Below are 6,000 nucleotides of genomic sequence, written 5' to 3' on the forward strand. Positions count from 1 at the left end.
AGTGGGTGGTTTTGGGCAGGATGGCACCATTTTAATTTATCTGTGCAGGCCAACTCAGTGGGAGATGGAGCATCTCCTTCACCGCACTGCTGGCTGCTGTCATGCTCCCAGGACAGCTGCTTCCCCAGGGGAAGAGGGAGTGCCAGCAAATCCCAATTTCTGAGTGATTCCAGCCTGCCCTGCCTGACTTGTGGCTGTGACAGGCTTGGATCATCAAAATCTCCAGGTGATGGGTGAGCAGACCTCCACATTCTTGGTGGCCCTGCTGCTATCCAGACCCTCCAAGCCCAGACTGGGAGCAGGATCCTGATGCTTGGCTTGTGCTGGAACCTTGCATGCCTCAGAGGTGCTGGAGTAAGGTGCAATTAGAGGGAGAGATGCTTCTTCTTGGAAGTAAAATTAAATAGAGCAAGGTAGTGGCTGAACATAGCAAGGCAGTTCAATGTGTTCCCCCATTACCAAACTGAGTGGGAAACAAGATGGTTTTATGAATAAAACTGTTCTGGGTGTGTCCAGGTAAGGCACCTGTCTGGGTCACCACTGTGCACTTGCTTATATCTTGGAGGGCACCATCAGGGGAAAAAAAAACAAAACCAAAACCAAAAAGGAAGAAGAAAAATCCCACCTGTGCCACTCAAGCCCCCTCAGTCCACTTGGGCTGTGGTCCAGAAAAGCACTGAGGCTTGTGTGAACATTTCTCCAGCAGTGTGGTGTCCCTGCCTGGGGCAGGACAGCAAGGCCTGGCCTTGGGGTTTGGGAGCCAGGGAGCTCCTGCCACTCACCACCCTCATGAGATGCTCAGCAAGGTAACCCCTCTTGGCCCTTCCTGATCCATTTGTGGCCTGGGAAGTTACTGCATTTTTATTTTACTTTACATACACCTGGACCCCTTCCTGGAAATGAGGAGTCACTCCTTCCTACTGGGATGGCTGCAGACCTGCTGGATATCAGGCAGGGCATCTTTTCTCAGACAAATAGGTACTTTGAGCTCTCTGGGATGTTGAAGCAGTCTTTTGGTCACAAATCTGGCCTTAGGCCAGTCTCACTTTCAAGGCTGCATCTGGATAGTTTTGCTTCATAATGACTTCAAGTGCAGCTGCCAACACTGGTGTGTCTGTGGGACTTGCACGAGGCTTTCCTGGGAGCAGCAGATCCCTTTCTTGGTGTTCCTCTCCAGAAACACCCATGTCAGCAGGAGGGTGGGATAAGCTTCTTCCATGGCTTATTTAACTCATCCAGAGAACAGAAGGATGACAAGTAGCTCTACAGCTGAGAGCAGAGCTGGCAGCAAGATTGCCAACAAGGTAACAAGTGACAGGACAAAAGGAGATGTCTTCAAGTTGCTCCAGAGAAGGTTTAGATTGGATATTGGAAAAAAATTTTTTCACTGAAAAAATGGTTGAGCACTGGAGCAGCAAATGTGTTGAGTCATCATTATTGGAAATATTCAAAAAATGGGCACTTGTTGGGTTTGGCAGTGCTTAAAGGTCTTTCCCAACATGATTGTCTGGTGCCAGGCTGCCCTGCTCTGCTGTGACAGGGCATGTGACTGAGGACTACTGCAGAGACTTGTGGATCCCCCCCGTGCCAGTTGCCCCAGGGCCCCACACCACCAGCAATCACTTGCGCATTTGCTGTTCTACAAACCTTGGCCAGGTTGTTAACCGAGAAAGGAAATAAAAAAGCAAGGGCTCCAAATGGATCCCAGAGGGATTCCCTGTAGCAATTAGCTTTATACTTGAAAACATATTTCCAGTCTTTACTGCCTGTTCTCCATATTTGAAATAATTTTCTACCCAATAAACCTTAGTAGCCCCCAAACATAATTTTAGTGGTGCATTAATTGACAACAAGGTGACCCGGTGGTTCAAAGCTGAACAAAACTTGATGCATCTCAAGGCAGTAAGGCAGCATTTCCAAGGAGCTCTCCGGGGCAGCACGTGAAGGCAGGAGCTTTATATAGGATATTACCTAAGGCCTGGCTGGCCCCAGGGCAGTCTGGGCTCTCAGGTGCTGACAGGCACCTTCTGCTTTGGATAACCACACTGGAATTTGAGACTTGCAGAGCTCTTTTCTGTTTTTTAGTCCTTCATAAAGAATAATTTTGGATATCTGTTAGGTTTAGGAAGGTCTCTAAACCTGAATAAACCCCTCACTTCCTGGCACCCCATGGCTGGGTGTTTCAGGGCTTGGACAGGTACATCAGATCCCTTGAGCTGTTGTACAATCGCCTGCCTTCCCTGTGATTTCCGTCCCTGTGGGTGCTTGAATCAGCCGAAAATCCCTGGTCACTCCTTGCCTACTACTTCCTTGGCACTAATTCACACTGGAGAGAAGCACAAGACTTGAGGTGCCTGGTTGCTTCTGGAGGTCCAAGCCATGGAGTCAGAGCTGATGGAGGCTCCTGGACTGAAGAAGGCATCGAGTGGAGAGGGCATAGGGATTCACCATACCATGTGGGGCTGGTGCACCCAAAGCTGGGCTCCTGTGAGCTCAGTCAAGCCAATCCCAGGTCCCTCTGGGATCTGTTCTCATCCAGAGAGTGGGCAAAGATAAGGGAGCACCTTCAAGGAGGCTGGATCTTGCAGATCTGGAGCCTGCTGTGGACTGGTAGAGAACGATACAATGCCTTCAGCAGGTTTCAGCTGCCTGTCTGGGAGATGACACAGCATCTGGCCATGACCAAGAGGATGGGGACCCTGCTGGCTACTACCATTGTGGAGGCAACCAGAGCAACGATCAAGTGCCACCAAGTCTCTGAGCATGTAATCTCCTTCTTAACAGGAGGTGGGAGGGAGCATTACAGACTGCTGCCACGACTGGGGCTTGCATTATCATGGGCTCATCCTGCTTTATCTGTTGCATGTGAAATATCCCATGTAAAGCCACGCAAAGCTGCAAAGCTACCATAATCCTTCCTAAAGCCAGCCTGCCCTTCCCTGCAAATATTACATTAGATATGCTTATTAAACTCACTCAGCTAAAGTTTTACTTCCAGCCCTGGTCATAGTCTTGAAATGCCATTAGAGTGATAATTATATCACATTGTACTTCATCCAGAATTTGGGTGATAATTGTTCACACCTGCTGCCAGCTAGTGGAGTGGTGGTAGATGCAAAGGAAGGTTGTGACATAGTGGGTGGTGGGATTCCAGCTGAATATTATGAGGGTGCCAGGCTGGTCAGGGACCCTCCAGGCCATATGGGATTCAGTGCCAATGTCTTGGGGTGACTGAGACAGCCACTCTCTGGGGTTGGATAACAGGTGGGAGATTCCCTGTCCTGCCCTTGCACATCAGGGTTGTCCCCATGCCTTGGAGATTGAAATGGTGCCATTTAATAGCTTCATAAAGTGCCTGAAGTTCTGCTGGAAAACAGTGTGATGAACTTCACGATCAGAGGAGGAGAAAGGAAGTGTTTGACATGAGGCTGTTGTGGCTCCTTCTTCTATCCATGGTGTTGTTTGACCTGGTTTTGGTTTGACCCATCTATGAGAAGGGGCTTGTTAGAGGTAAGAGAGCCACAAGTGTCAGTTTGCTCCTGGCTTCTCCGCTCAAATGGAAGGTTGGATTAACTTCAGTTATTTCTATGGATCTTGCATGAAACTCGTTCCTGCCACTTCCACATAAGTATTTGGGGAGTAAGAAGTTGCAGTTTGAAATTTATCAAACGTGGAATAGGTGGTTATTTTGTGATATAAGTGAGCTCTGTTTATCCTGCAGTCAGCTGTAATCCCGCTGCCTATCACTCATCCCACCTGCTCTACCACAGCCCTACTGAGATGACCTGCTTCTGGGTAAGCCCTGAGAACCTAGAATGTATTTCCTCCTGGCTTAAATCTGAATCTAGCAGAGATTAAAGTCTCCCCTCACTTTGCTGGTATGGAGTAAGGGCAGAGCACAACCTGACATCCTGGCCTAGTGAGAACTGGAAGGCTAAAGGTTCCCAAGACCCATTGAGGTGTCTCCCTGGGCTGCAGTGGCCTTTCCAGGGAAAAATCAGTTCAGATTTTGCATGACATGGAATTGCTCTTGGGGACTTTGCTAGTCCCAGCTGGAGCAGGAGGATCCTCTCCCTGCTTTGGACTAGGGAAATACCAGGGAGTCTGCTAGGCTGCTGGGTAGCTTAGAGAGGGATCCAGGAAGGATAACAAGCCAGGAGAGCTTATGGCTGTGGGAAGATGTAGCACTTAATTTCTGTACTTGGCACTGCTGAGGCACCTCAAATCCTGTGTTCAGTTTTGGGTCCCTTACTACAAGAAAGATTTTGAGGTACTGGAACATGTCCAGAGGAGGGCAACAGAGCTGGGCAAGGGCTTGGAGCACAATCCTGGCTGAGGGAGCTGGGTGTGGTTATCCTGGAGAAAAGGAGGCTCAGGAGGCACCATGTTGCTCTCTACAACCACCTGAAAGGAATCACAGAAGTAGTCATAGAGGGAAACAGATGAGCATGGCATGACCCTGGGCTTCAGCACTGGGCATCCCATCCCCTGCCTTCATCCTCCCGCTTCTCTAAACCTCTGGAACTGAAGCTCCTGGCAAACGTGTGGTATCAGTCACGGGTGGGGAGTGATCTGGGTTAGCATGACACTGATGTAAATTTAAAGCCTTCTTTTGCTCTCTCTGCTAGCAGCCTTGTATTTTCAGGAAGAAAGAGAATGGGAAACAACTTTTTTAATGAAGTCGAGCATTTAAATTCTCTTTATACTTAGTCCTATCTGGAGCTCTTTACCCAAATGAAGCAGAAAGCATTTACAGCTGTATTTTCCATCACACCAACCAAGGAATATATTCATTTGCAGTAACATGGCACTCAATGAAGTGGAAAATAAGCTCCCAAAATTGAGCTATTGAAACGGTTTCAATGAGTAGGAAAAGCCCGCTTGGACTCCACTGACCAGTCACTTTGGTTATGATAAAAATTAATTTGATTGAACACCTGAGCCATGGCAGAGATGAGGTTAGCCCTGAGATCACTCTGCTCGGGACTGGGTTTGGGTCTGGCTCCTGTGCCATAGCTCCCACCTCTCCTGCTTGTGGCTTTGCTTGCCCAGGACACCCGGTGCCTCCAAGGGATGGCCATGGGTGGCACACGGATGCACAGCAGCCAATGTCCCACATGTCCTCCTCCACACAGCTGCAGGAGGGGACAATGCCAGCACCATGGCAGGGCTGGCCCCTGGCTGGCTGGGGGCAGCACTGCTGCCCGTGCCCACCACGCACAGACTGGGCATGTGGTGGCTCCGAGCAGAGATGGTTTCTCCTTCGCAGTGCCGCAGCCCGCGGAGGACGTGAGCAGGGTGTTAAGCAGGCACGGCCGGATGCCAGCAGAGGGTCTGCTAATTGCTTGTGATGTCTAGTCCAACTCCATCGGCACGAGCAACAATTGCTACTGGAAATGCAATTAATAATTAAGCACTCAGTGCTGGCAGGTGTCAGCAGGAATCCGCAGGGCCTGGCATCCCCTGCCTCAGCACCTCCCTCTGCCCGCGCAGGAGCAGGCAGCGCCAGGCGGGATGCAGCCCTTGGCTGCCTGGATCAATACTGGGGAGGAGGCAGATCCGTGCCTTGAGGAAATAACTCGCTGGTGGAATTTCCCCAGCATGGATGAGGGCTGCCTGCTGTTGGGCCGCAGGATGAGGACCCAAGGCTGCCTGCCCAGCTGGTGAGACCTGTGTTATCCTGTCATCATTGCAGGGATGCTTCCCGGCACAATCCATCTTCACCTAAGACATTCTGCAGGCATTTTCTGGTTTTGCTGTACAGAGTGATTTTGGGTGGAGATTACTGGCAGCACTTCTCTGCAGTGTCGGAGGCTGGGAGCATAACCCCAGAGGTGGCACAGGGTGGCTGGGCTGCAACAGCTGGATGATGCTTCCCTGTTCCAGCCATGGAAGCAGCCAGGGAGGACAGCAAGGAGCAGAGATATCTTAGTCCTGGCTGGAAAAAGCAGCACCTTTATAGATCAATTAATTAATTAATCCCTGATGGATTAAAAGCAG

Source organism: Catharus ustulatus, chromosome 9, assembly GCF_009819885.2.
Source record: "Catharus ustulatus isolate bCatUst1 chromosome 9, bCatUst1.pri.v2, whole genome shotgun sequence".
Classification (NCBI taxonomy): domain Eukaryota; kingdom Metazoa; phylum Chordata; class Aves; order Passeriformes; family Turdidae; genus Catharus; species Catharus ustulatus.